Source organism: Manihot esculenta, chromosome 15 (genome assembly GCF_001659605.2).
Source record: "Manihot esculenta cultivar AM560-2 chromosome 15, M.esculenta_v8, whole genome shotgun sequence".
NCBI classification, from domain to species: Eukaryota; Viridiplantae; Streptophyta; class Magnoliopsida; order Malpighiales; family Euphorbiaceae; genus Manihot; species Manihot esculenta.
This window is the reverse complement of record NC_035175.2, coordinates 19,010,911-19,024,481: the sequence shown is the minus strand read 5'-3', so window position 1 is coordinate 19,024,481 and position 13,571 is coordinate 19,010,911.

The following is a 13,571-nucleotide window of genomic DNA, read 5'->3' as shown; positions in this document are numbered from 1 at the left end:
CCTAGCTCATCTGGGGGGAGCAAGGTCAAGATGACCGAATACATGAAGCTGGGTGCTCCCCAGTTTGAAACTGGTGATGACCCGTTTGTGTACCTCGAGAGGGTCAAGACAATTACAGATGAGATAGGAGCTTATGACAGTAGAGCCATTCAGATGGCTGGGTTCACACTAAAAAGCAAGAAGGCCCGAGAGTGGTTTAAGAACTATGTGAACCCGAGGTTGGACAGCCTATCATGGGAGGAGTTTGCAAATGAGTTTGCAGGATGGACTTTCCCTGACAGTTCCAGAGAGCTGAAAATGATTGAATTTGAGCAGTTGAGGCAGACAGATGAGATGAGCGTGGATGAGTATACAGATAGATTCTTGGAGCTATTGCCGTTTGCTGGGCAGAATCTGGACACAGATCAGAGGAAGTCAAGGAGGTATATCATGAGGCTCCATTCCAGGTATTCCTCCTTGATTCAGTCAACAGAGAGGGAGAGTTTCCATGCCATAGTGGATATGGCTCGGAGGATGGAGGCTAGTGCTATCATCGAAGGGAAAGTCAAGCAATCAGTAGCATGGCCTTCTGGTTCCAAGACCCCAGGTGGGGGAAGGATAGACCCTTCTTCTCTGAGTTCAGGTAGTAAGAGGTGGAGCAGTACCACCAAGAAGCCAAAGAAGAACAAGTTCTGGAATAAGATCAAGTCTGGTCTGGGATTAGGAAGTGGTTCGAGCTCAGGTGCAGATAATGCAGTATGCAAGAAGTGTGGGAGGCCGCACAAAGGAGTATGTCTGGTTGGGACGACAGCCTGCTTCAGATGTGGGCAGGAGGGACATATGGCACGGGAGTGTCCTAGGGCAGCTTTTAGGGCACAGTCTCAGCAGACAGCTTCTGGTAGTGTGGCTCAGCCAGCAGCTCCAGCCGCGACTCAGGCTAGTGGCAGAGGCAGAGGGAGAAGGGCAGCCTCTTCTTCAGCGGGTTTCAGGGGTGAGGGCCCGTCAGCTCCAGCACGGATCTTCACCATGACTCAGCAGGAGGCAAACACATCCAACACCGTGGTGTCAGGTAATCTCATCATTGGTTGTTCAGATGTGTATGCATTAATGGACCCTGGTGCATCGCATTCTTTTATTGCTCCGAGGGCCATCGAGAGGTTGGGATTGATGGTCTCTGGGTTAGAGTGTCCCCTATGGGTCAGTGGACCCAAGTGTGACCCGTCAGTGGCAGAGTCAGTCTGCCAGTATAGTCCAGTTTTTGTTGAGGGGAGATGCCTTTCTACCGACCTTGTGGTTCTAGACTTGACAGATTTTGACGTCATTCTAGGGATGGATTGGCTATCTACCCATGGTGCTATCTTGGACTGCAGAGACAAGGTAGTCAGGTTCAGATGTCAAGATAGGTCAAAGGTTGTCTTCAGAGAAGACAGGGGGAGTACACCTAGAGGTTTGATATCAGCCCTTCAGGCTCGTAGGCTGCTCAGGAGGGGTTGTCAGGGTTTTCTAGCTCATGTGAGAGAGCTGGATAGTCATGTCAGAGAGCCCGCCTCAGTGCCAGTGGTCGGAGAGTTCTTAGATGTTTTCCCAGACGAGCTGTCAGGTTTACCACCTGCTAGGGAGATAGAGTTTGAAATTGAATTGATGCTTGGAACTAGACCAATCTCTATCCCTCCCTACAGGATGGCACCAGCAGAATTGAAGGAGCTTAAGGAGCAGTTGCAAGAGTTGGTAGATAGAGGCTTCATCCGACCGAGTACCTCACCTTAGGGTGCTCCAGTGTTATTTGTGAAAAAGAAGGATGGATCTCTCAAACTTTGTATCGACTACAGGCAGTTGAACAAGGTCACTACCAAGAATAAGTACCCGTTGCCAAGGATCGACGATCTATTTGACCAGCTAGCCGGAGCAGGTTGTTTCTCCAAAATAGATCTGAGATCGGGGTACCATCAGCTAAGGATAAGAGAAGAGGATGTGCCGAAGACAGCCTTCAGGACCAGATATGGGCATTATGAGTTCCTTGTGATGTCGTTCGGGTTAACCAATGCCCCTGCAGCATTCATGGATCTCATGAACAGAGTGTTTAGCCAATACCTGGATCACTTTGTTATTGTCTTCATAGATGATATCTTAGTGTATTTCAGGAATGCAGAGGAGCATGCCCATCATCTGAGGTTGGTTCTGCAGACGTTGAGGGAACATGGCTTGTATGCCAAGTTCTCCAAGTGTGAGTTCTGGCTGAGGAGCATTTCATTCTTGGGGCATGTGGTGTCAGAAAATGGAATCGAGGTAGACCCCAAGAAAGTGGAAGCTGTAGCAAACTGGCCTAGACCCACTACAGTGACAGAGATCAAGAGCTTCTTGGGTTTAGCAGGTTACTACAGGAGGTTCATTCAGGACTTCTCTAAGATTGCGGCTCCCATGACCAGACTAACTAAGAAGAACCAGAGGTTTGTGTGGACCGACCAGTGTGAGGAGAGCTTTGAGGAGCTAAAGAAGAGGTTGACAGGAAGAATGTTTGGCTTGCTACGGGTCCCGGCGGCCTTAAGCCGATCTGGATCCTAGCGCCGGTAGCGGTCCGGTTTCCGAGTCGTTACACACAGGATGAATGTTTGGCTTACTACGGGTCCCGGCGGCCTTAAGCCGATCTGGATCCTAGCGCTGGTAGCGGTCCGATTTTCGGGTCATTACAGTACCAATTATCAGAGAAAGGATCAAAACTGCTGTGAGTCGGCAGAAGAGTTATGCAGATGTCCGCATGAAGCATGTTGAGTTTCAGGAGGGAGATTTGGTGTTGCTCAAGGTGTCTCCTATGAAAGGGGTGATTCGTTTTGGGAAGAAAGGTAAGCTAGCTCCACGGTACATCGGACCCTTTGAAATCTTGCAAAAGATTGGGAATGTATCGTACAAGGTGGACCTACCTGCTTCAATGGAGAGAATCCATCCGGTTTTTCATGTTTCCATATTACGGAAGTTCGTGTCAGATCCGGGCAAGGTTCTTAGTGAGCCTGATATGGAGATCCTAGGAGATCTCACCTATGTTGAGCAGCCAGTGCGGATCCTAGACACACAGATTAGAAAGTTGAGGAACAAGGAAATCCAGATGGTAAAAGTCCTTTGGAATCACCATAATGTAGAAGAATGTACCTGGGAGACATGGGAGTCCATCCTCCAACAATACCCTTATCTCTTTTAAGGTGAGAGTTGTTGTTTTATGTGCTTCCTTGTTGTTTGTATGTGTGTTATGCCATGTTATGCTTGTTTGGTGAACATTCGGGAACGAATGTTCTTAAGGGGGGGAGAATGTAATACCCGGCTAGACCCCGGCATTGGAATTCCTACTTTCCGGCGGAATCTCGAATGTTGGAACCCTCTAGAAGGGTAAAATCATGTTTTTATAAAATGTTTTTACATGTTTTATACTTTCAGTAATGAAAGAAATTGAGTTTTGAAAGAAAAGACCAAGGTTGGAAAAGCCAAGTTCGGCCGCCGAACCTCATGTTCGGCCGCCAAACGTTGGTGAGTTGCGGAAGCTCTTTTGGCCTCCGAAGGTGGTCTGGCCAGCCACCTATAAAAGGCCCCTTGTCTGAAAATGGGCGAGTTTTCTCTCTCTATTTTTGGGCAAAGGTGAGATTTTGCCCTCCTTTGGTTGATTTTGAGTTTTTCCTTCAATCTCTTCAAGTTTTAACAAGTCTTAACTTGGTTTTGAAGATTTTGAGCTAAAGATCAAGTTTTTTAAAGCTTGGAGACCCAGAGCTCGATTTCTCCCCATCTCCGAGTTTGGATCGCCTCTCCTCTCGATTTTCAAGAGGTAAGAGTAGATCCTACACTTCTGTTATTCTTTATGTAAGTTTTGAGGGGTTTTAGAGAGTTTTAATGCATGTTTAGAGTAGTTGTAGAATGTTAGGGTTTATGTACCCTTTATGTTAAATGCATGCTTAATGTGATGTTTTTGGGGTATAGGCTAGTTTTATGCCCCTATATGCTCTGAAATGTGTTTATGCATGTTTTAGTATAGTTTTGCTGCTTGTTGGGTTGTTGAGGGTGGCTGGATTGGCAAGGCAGAACCGGGTTCTGCCTTTTCAAAGAGCCCAAGTTCGGCCGCCGAAGCCACTTTCGGCTGCCGAACCTGCTTGTAGAGGCAGTTTGGCCGCCTAAACTTGCCCCCGAAAGTTTGGACTTTCGGCTCTGGACGGGAGTTTCGGCCGCTGAACCCTGCCCCCGAAAGTGCCTGACTTTCGGCTCTGGAGGGACTTTCGGCCGCCGAACCTGCCGCCGAAAGTGTCCTGTCCAGCCTTCCTTTACATGTTTTCTATGAATTTTTTATGATCGCTACCGGCGCTAGGATCCAGGTTGGCTTAAGGCCGCCGGGACCCGTAGCAAGCCTGACATACAACCTGTAAACCTGTTTAATCCCATACATGATCAACACTATACATAAAAATTTTAAAACTTTAAGCTTTCATACATTCATCCTTTCAATCTTTTACCAACTCAACCTGTACATGCACTATACATAGTCATAATCATAAACATTGACCCCTCTGCGGGATCTCAACAGTGCCCCAATGGGCGATATAACATATGTTGAGTTGGTTTACATGAACATCAAGAAACATCTAAGATCATGTATTAAAAGGGATAACAACATTCTATGGTCAAGCACACCTCTATCATCCATAAGCCTCATTACATTACATGTCTAAACTGTACTTTTACATAACATCATATTCATTTATCATGTCCACACTATCTATTACATAGACAAGACTTCAATACTCTTGCTGACCTCCTGGTCTACCCTGTACCTACAAACCTGGGGGATTAGGGAGAGGGGTGAGCTACTAGAACCCAGTGAGCAGAATAATAAAAATATTATATTAACATTTCATGCTTTCATGGAATGCATCACATCACAAACATATCACATCAAGGATGAACTTGTCACCAGTAGCTCTCTACATATCCAATAGTGCCAAAACGTAGAATGGGTCCTGGTCTTTCTCTTACATAGCATAACATAACATTCCAATGTGCCAGAACGTAGAATGGGTCCTGGTCTTTCTCTTACATAGTGCCAGCGAACGTAGAATGGGTCCCACTGGTCTTACATTCCGTACCGTACATATCAGATCGTCACATCATAGATCGAGGGCTATGGATCATCCAACGTTCATCCACATCAACAACAATAGAGTATGCAATGCAACATATTCGTGAATTCTAATGCAAACAACCTAGTATATCTCATGGCATTAATGATGCGTGAATCATGCTAAAATGTCCATTATTTGCTTAAAAAACGTAATGAGTTATTCTACTCACCTCAGGATAGCTCTGACCAGACACTGGAGCAGCTGACTCACTGCTGGGGTCCTCGGTTCCTCGGGTCCGAACCTACACAGGTGGACTCAAATGAGGGACCAAACATACATGAACATAACTCTAAACTACTCCCCAAAAACCCCTTAGAACATCATGAAATAATCATAAAAAAACATACAAAGGAAGGCTGGACAGGGCACTTTCGGCGGCAGGTTCGGATGCCGAAAGTCCCTCCAGAGCCGAAAGTCAGGCAGGTTCGGCGGCCGAAACTCCCAGACAGAGACGAAACTCATGCATGTTCGGCGGCACTTTCGGCGGCCGAAACTGCCCTCCAGAGACGAAATTCCTCTTTTGGGGGCAGGCTTCGGCCGCCGAAGGCTGCCTCCACAAGCGGGTTCGGCGGCCGAAAGTTCCTTCCTCCCATACAAAGCTTCATATGGAGCCATCCCGATGCTAGCATGATGGCTGTTATTGTAGGCAAACTCCACCAAAGGTAGATGTTGCCTCCAAGAACTGCCAAAGTCCAGCACACACATTCTGAGCATATCCTCTATTGTCTGGATGGTCCTTTCTGATTGTCCGTCCGTCTGTGGATGGAAAGCAGTGCTAAAATCCAACCTGGTACCCATAGCATTCTGCAGACTCCGCCAAAATCTGGAGGTGAACTGGGGTCCTCTATCGGACACTATAGAAACAGGAACCCCATGCAGCCTGACGATCTCATCAACATATACCTGCGCCAACTTGTCCACAGAATAGCCACTCCTGACAGGGATGAAGTGAGCAGATTTGGTGAGTCTGTCCACAATCACCCATATGGAGTCCAATCTGTTGGATGTCGCCGGTAACCCCACTACGAAGTCCATAGCTATATTCTCCCATTTCCACTCTGGAATAGGTAGCGGGTTAAGCATTCCAGCCGGCTTTTGATGCTCCAGCTTCACCCTCTGACACACTTCGCAGGCTGACACAAATTGTGCCACTTCCTTCTTTATAGCTGGCCACCAATAAACCTTCTTCAGATCTTGATACATCTTGGTGGCTCCGGAGTGAACGTTGTATCTTGCATTATGAGCCTCTCTCATAATGTCTCCTTTTAGCCCTATGTCATCTGGTACACATAGTCTGCTCCCATAGCAGAGGATCCCCTTGCTGTCGAATCTGAACTCACTATCTTTGCCTGACTGAACAGTCCTGGCAATCTTCACTAACTCTGGGTCCTCATGCTGTTTCTGAGCCACCTGCTCCAGAAACACGGGCGCCACTCTTATATGGGCTACCAAAGCACCTGTACCAGACAACTCCAACTGTAGACCTTCATTCATGAGCTCGAAGAACTCCCTTACTACTGGCTCCTCTCTGCTGAAATGTGGGACAAACTGCCAAGTGACTTCCGGCTTAAAGCGTCCGCCACAACATTCGCCTTACCCGGATGGTACTGTATTTTGCAATCATAGTCACTAAGCAGTTCTACCCACCTTCTCTGTCTCAAGTTCAAATCTCTTTGACTCAGGATGTACTGCAGGCTCTTATGATCTGTGAAGATCTCACATTTAACCCCATAGAGGTAGTGCCTCCACATCTTGAGTGCAAAGATTATTGCTGCCATCTCCAAGTCGTGTGTGGGGTAATTCAACTCATGCTTCTTCAGCTGTCTAGAAGCATAAGCAATTACCCTTTCATTCTGCATTAGCACACAACCCAGTCCCACACGGGACGCATCACAATACACTGAGAAGTCTTCATTGTTAGATGGCAGGGCTAACACTGGTGCTGAAGTCAACCTCTTCTTAAGCTCTTCAAAACTCTCTTCGCACTGGTCAGTCCACACGAACCTCTGGTTCTTCCTGGTTAGTCTGGTCAGAGGAGCTGCAATCTTTGAGAAGTCCTGTACAAATCTCCTGTAGTAACCCGCCAAACCCAAGAAACTCCTGATTTCTGTCACTGAAGTGGGTCTAGGCTAGTTAGCCACAGCTTCTATCTTCTTGGGGTCCACCTCTATTCCATTTTCTGACACTACATGCCCCAAGAATGAAATGCTCCTCAGCCAGAACTCACACTTAGAGAACTTGGCATACAAGCCATGTTCCCTCAAGGTCTGCAGGACCAACCTCAGATGATGGGCATGCTCCTCTGCGTTCCTGGAATACACTAAGATATCATCTATGAAGACAATAACAAAGTGATCCAGGTATTGGCTAAACACTCTGTTCATGAGATCCATGAATGCTGCAAGGGCGTTGGTTAACCCGAACGGCATAACAAGGAACTCAAAATGCCCATATCTGGTTCTGAAAGCTGTCTTTGGCACATCTTCCTCTCTTATCCTCAGCTAATGGTACCCAGATCTCATATCTATTTTGGAAAAACATCCCGCTCCTGCTAGCTGGTCGAATAGATCATCGATCCTTGGCAGAGGGTACCTATTCTTGGTAGTGACTTTGTTCAACTGCCTGTAGTCGATACAAAGTCTAAGGGATCCATCCTTCTTTTTCACAAACAAGACTGGAGCACCCCAAGGTGAGGTACTCGATCGGATGAAGCCCTTATCTACCAGATCTTGCAACTGCTCCTTAAGCTCCTTCAATTCTGCTGGTGCCATCCTGTAGGGAGGAATAGAGATCGGTCTAGTTCCAGGCATCAATTCTATCTCGAACTCTATCTCCCTAGCAGGTGGTAACCCTGGCAGCTCGTCTGGGAAGACATCCTGAAATTCTCTGACAACTGGCACCGAGGCTGGCTCCCTGACCTGACTACCTAGCTCTCTCACATGAGCCAAATACCCCTGACATCCCTTCCTAAGCAACCTACGAGCCTGAAGAGCTGATATCAGACCTCTAGGTGTACCCCTCTTGTCTCCTCTGAAGACAACCTCTGACCCGTTCTGGTCTCTGAACCTGACTACCTTGTCTCTACAGTCCAAGGTAGCACCATGGGTAGATAACCAATCCATCCCTAGAATGACGTCAAAGTCTGTCAAATCTAGAACCACAAGGTCGGCGGAGAGGCATCTTCCCTCAATAAAAACTGGACTGTACTGGCAGACTGACTCTGCCACTGACGGGTCACACTTGGGTCCACTGACCCATAGGGGACACTCTAACCTAGAGACTATCAGACCCAACCTCTCAACGGCTCTCGGAGCAATAAAAGAATGAGATGCACCCGGGTCCATTAATGCATACACATCAGAACACCCAATGATGAGATTACCTGACACCACGGTGTTGGATGTGTTAGCCTCCTGCTGCGTCATGGTGAAGATCCTGGCTGGAGCTGATGGACCTTCACCTCGGGAACCAGAAGAAGAGGCTGCCCCTCTCCCTCTACCTCTGCCACTGCCCTGAGTTGTGGCTGGAGCTGCTGGCTGTGCCACACTACCAGAAGCTGTCTGCTGGGGCTAGCCCATAAAATGTGCTCTAGGACACTCCCGAGCCATGTGTCCCTCCTGTCCACATCTGAAACATGCATTGGTCCCAGCCCGACACACTCCTTTTGTTGCCTCCCACACCTTAGGCATTCTGTACCATCTGAACCTGAGCTCGAGCCACCGCCTAATCCCAGACCGAATTTCAATTTACTCCAAAACTTGTTCTTCTTCGGCTTCTTGGTGGTGTTACTCCACCTCTTGCTTCCTGAGCTCTGAGAAGAGGGACCTGGCCCTCCTCTGCCTGGGGTCTTAACTCCTGAAGACTGGGTCACTGACTACTTCACTGACCCCTCAACTATAGCACTCGCCTCCATCCTTCGAGCCATATCCACCATAGTGTGGAAACTTTCCCTCTCAACTGACTGAATCAAAGAGGAGTACCTAGAATGCAGTTTCATAACATATCTTTTGGCTTTCTTCGAATCTGTATCTAGGCTTGCCCTGAAAAAGGCAATAGCTCCAAGAATTTATCCGTGAACTCCTCTACACTCATGTGTTCTGTCTGCCTCAGCTGCTCAAATTCAATCATCTTCAGTTCTCTGGAACTGTTTGGAAAAGCCCATCCAGCAAACTCATTTGCAAATTCCTCCCATGTCATGCCGTCTAGTCGTGGGTCCACATAACACTTGCACCATTCCCGTGCCTTTTTGCACTTTAAAGTGAACCCTGCCATCTGAATGGCCCTGCTATCATCTGCCCCTAGTTCATCAGTTATCGTCTTCACTACCCTCAGGTACTCAAAGGGATCATCCCCTGACTTGTATTTGGGAGCATCCAGCTTAAGGTAATCTGTCATCTTCACTTTGCTCCCACCGGCTGAGCTAGGTCTAGAAGGTTGAGCAACTGGGGCTGCTGGTTCTGTAGGTGGTGGAGGTGGGGGTGCAGCATTCCCCGAGGTGGGGTTTGCTGGGTTAGGATAGAAGGGTGAGGGTGGATAAGCTGGGTACTGCGGGTAAGGTGGATAGAAAGGTGGATAAGGTATGTAGGTAGGGTAGGGGTTAAAGCTGGAGTAATCCGATGTGCCTCCCATCGGATACCCTGAACCCTGTGGGAAGGGTGGATAATGGGGTGGAAAACCATACCCCGAGGCCTGAGCGCCTCCCTGTGACTCCCCTGTCCCTTCTTCCGACATGCTGACATCCAGATTCCCATCCCTCCTCTGATCCTCTTCCATAACCTCCCTCACATCTGAAGAACTTCCTCCTCTATCTGACCCCCTTCTGCTAGCATCAAAAGACCTTCTAGGGTCCCTTGACACTCTTTCTCTGCTTGATCTACATGACATTGCCCTAGGCAATGCAGGAGGACGGGCGCTCGTGCCCTCATCCTCAGGTGGTACTCCAGTCAATCGTGCAGATCGACGAATTCCTCGCATCCTGTTCTCTGAAAAATAGTACACAATACTAAAACATCAGCATCATATGGTTCATGTGGAAACACATGAACCTGCATCACATACATATCATTCATATCATAGCATTAATGCACATTTATAAAATCATGGCATTTCACATCATCAAACAAGACAAGGCTCCACATCCTATCCTAGTGGACATGATCTTTCCTACTGTGCTTGACCTTCTATAACATCTATGAGCCCGACACTCTAGGTCCGACCATATGAACCTAGGGCTCTGATACCATTCTATAACGACCCAAAAATTGGACCGCTATCGGCGCTAGGATCCAGGTCGGCTTAAGCCCGCTGGGACCCGTAGCAAGCCTGACATACAACCTGTAAACCTGTTTAATCCCATACATGATCAACACTATACATAAAAATTTTAAAACTTTAAGCTTTTATACATTCATCCTTTCAATCTTTTACCAACTCAACCTGTACATGCACTATACATAGTCATAATCATAAACATTGACCCCTCTGCGGGATCTCAACAGTGCCCCAATGGGCAATATAACATATGTTGAGTTGGTTTACATGAACATCAAGAAACATCTAAGATCATGTATTAAAAGGGATAACAACATTCTATTGTCAAGCACACCTCTATCATCCATAAGCCTCATTACATTACATGTCTAAACTGTACTTTTACATAACATCATATTCATTTATCATGTCCACACTATCTATTACATAAACAAGACTTCAATACTCTTGCTGACCTCCTGGTCTACCCTGTACCTGCAAACCTGGGGGATTAGGGAGAGGGGTGAGCTACTAGAGCCCAGTGAGCAGAATAATAAAAATATTATATTAACATTTCATGCTTTCATGGAATGCATCACATCACAAACATATCACATCAAGGATGAACTTGTCACCAGTAGCCCTCTACATATCCAATAGTGCCAGAACGTAGAATGGGTCCTGGTCTTTCTCTTACATAGCATAACATAACATTCCAATGTGCCAGAACGTAGAATGGGTCCTGGTCTTTCTCTTACATAGTGCCAGCGAACATAGAATGGGTCCCACTGGTCTTACATTCCGTACCGTACATATCAGATCGTCACATCATAGATCGAGGGCTATGGATCATCCAACGTTCATCCACATCAACAACAATAGAGTATGCAATGCAACATATTCGTGAATTCTAATGCAAACAACCTAGTATATCTCATGGCATTAATGATGCGTGAATCATGCTAAAATGTCCATTATTTGCTTTAAAAACGTAATGAGTTATTCTACTCACCTCAGGATAGCTCTAACCAGACACTGGAGCAGCTGACTCACTGCTGGGATCCTCGGTTCCTTGGGTCCGAACCTACACAGGTGGATTCAAATGAGGGACCAAACATACATGAACATAACTCTAAACTACTCCCCAAAAACCCCTTAGAACATTATGAAACAATCATAAAAAAACATGCAAAGGAAGGCTGGACAGGGCACTTTCAGCGGTAGGTTCGACGGCCGAAAGTCCCTCCAGAGCCGAAAGTCAGGCAGGTTCGGCGGCACCTTCGGCGGCCGAAACTCCCAGACAGAGACGAAACTCATGCATGTTCGGCGGCACTTTCGGCGGCCGAAACTACCCTCCAGAGATGAAATTCCTCTTTCGAGGGTAGGCTTCGGCTGCCGAAGGCTGCCTCCACAAGCGGGTTCAGCGGCCGAAAGTTCCTTCGGCGGCCAAACCTGAGTTTCTCCAAAGTGGCAGAAACTCGGCTCCAACATGCACAAACGCCTCCCAAACCTTTCAAACATGCATAAACCTATTCTACAACACTCCCAATCATACACAATTAAGCATACAAGTTCATAGGGGTCTCAAACTAGCCTAAACCCCAGCTATAACACATCAACATACCCACATTGCTCATAGACACACATTAAACCCATAAACTCAAAACAACCTAAACATGCATTTCTACGTCATAAACTTGTATAAAACTTGTTTCAAACACAACATAAGCTAGAGATCGACTCTTACCTCTTGAAGATCGAGAGTAGAGGCAATCTAACTTGGAGTTGGGAGAGATTTTAGCTCCTTGGGTCTCCAAGCTCAAAACTTGTCCTTTTGCTCAAAAATCTTCAAAACAAGGTGAAAACTAGTGAAAATCGTGAAAGATTCGAAGGAAGGAACTCAAGATCGGTGAGGGGCGGCGGAGAGCTCACCTTGGCCGAAAATGGGAAAAAAGCTCGCCCGTTTTCGGCTAAGGGATCCCTTTATAGGTGGCTGGCCAGGCCACATTCGGGAGCCGAACGTGCCTCCGCATGCATGCCATGTTCGGCGGCCGAACCTAAGTTTTCCTCCAAGGCTATTTTCATGCAAAAACTCATTCTTTCTTGATTAAAAACATAAAATACATTAAAACATTTTATGAAAACATGCTTTTACCCTTCTAAAGGTCTCCGACACCCGAGATTCCACCGAACGGTAGGAATTCCGATACTGGAGTCTAGCCGGGTATTACAGGCCCATTCTATGCTCCTGGCACAATGTAAGAGAAAGACCAGTGAGGCCCATTCTATGCCCTTGGCATATTGGAATATTATGCTATGTTATGTTAAGGGAAAGGCCAGAGGCCCATTCTACGCCCTGGCACTGTTGGATTATGTAGAGGGCTATTGGTGACAAGTCCATCCTTGATGTGATTTGTCTGTGTTGTGATGCATTTCATGAAAGCATGTGTTTAATATATTGCTTTACTATTATGCTCACTGGGCTCTAGTAGCTCATCCCTTTCCCTCAACCCTCAGGCTTGCAGGTTCAGGATAGATCGAGAGGTCAGCAAGAGTAAAGGCATAGTGTATGTAATAGTCAGTGTGGACATGAAAGAAAATGTAATGTAAGGTATTGTATGATAATGTTATAAGGTTTAGTCTTGTGTTTGGCCCTAATGCAATGTTAATCCCCTTTTGTACATGATCGTTATGAAACGTTTTAATGTTAAGAAATGTTAAATCAAGCTTGATGTTTGATATGTTGCCCCACTAGAGCATTTGATAAGGGCTCTAGTGTGGGGTTTTATGTTTATAGTTATGGTGCATACACAGGTCAAGCTTGGTAGATGAAAAGTTTAAAATTTTTATGTAAATGTATGATCATGTATGGGATTTATCAGGTATGACAGGTTGTATGTTAGGCTTGCTATGGGTCCCGGCGACCTTAAGTCGATCTGGATCCTAGCGCCGGTAGCGGTCCGATTTCAGGTCGTTACAACTGTCCTTGTCTGCATCAGTTTGATTTGGACAGTTGATTTGCCCAAATCGCTTGTCCAGATCGTCTCTGTGAGTTGCTTCCAGGTTTCTGCTTCAGCTTTCTGTAAGCGATTTGGCCAAATCACTTCGACCCAATCAATTTTCCAGCTTTTTCTACAGTTTTTCTCCAAGTTTCCAGTTTTCTCCTTTTCTGCAAAAATATCATAAAAA